Here is a 461-nt window from a genome sequence, read left to right as displayed (position 1 = left end):
GGATAATGATGATGATGACGATGATGATGATGATTGATTTTGGTGTTTTTCAAGATATTCCTAGATAGATAGATAGATAGATAGATAGATAGATAGATAGATAGATAGATAGGTAATGAGCATTTATTAAGTTAGTAATTAACATTACTATTTGTTTATTTTACACTCTAGTGTGTCACGACTTGGTACCGAGTTTTTTTAAAAGCTGAAATTGTTCTTCTAACAAAATTACTGCAAAGTATGTATAGAGGAATGTGAGTGCATGTGACTGTAAATGACTGCGTGTGTCTGTGTGTGAGTCTGTGTATGTACGTACGCATGTGTGTATATATATATGTCTACAGACACAAATATGTGTGCGTGCGTGTGTTTCAATGACATATATGTCTATGTGTTTGTGTGCATATGTATATATATATATATATATATATATATACACACATACATACATGCATGCATAT

The 461-nt window shown here is 31.2% G+C and overlaps 1 protein-coding gene across 1 annotated transcript in view; it reads left to right on the top strand.

Annotated features, from left to right (window-relative positions):
- LOC106869633 (cadherin-23) overlaps positions 1 to 461 on the top strand; it is a 76589-nt gene that overhangs the window by 50380 nt on the left and 25748 nt on the right. The window lies entirely within an intron of this gene.

This window comes from Octopus bimaculoides, chromosome 22 (genome assembly GCF_001194135.2).
Source record: "Octopus bimaculoides isolate UCB-OBI-ISO-001 chromosome 22, ASM119413v2, whole genome shotgun sequence".
Classification (NCBI taxonomy): Eukaryota; Metazoa; Mollusca; class Cephalopoda; order Octopoda; family Octopodidae; genus Octopus; species Octopus bimaculoides.
The sequence above is the reverse complement of the archived record's forward strand: the minus strand, read 5'-3'. Positions and strand labels throughout refer to the sequence as shown.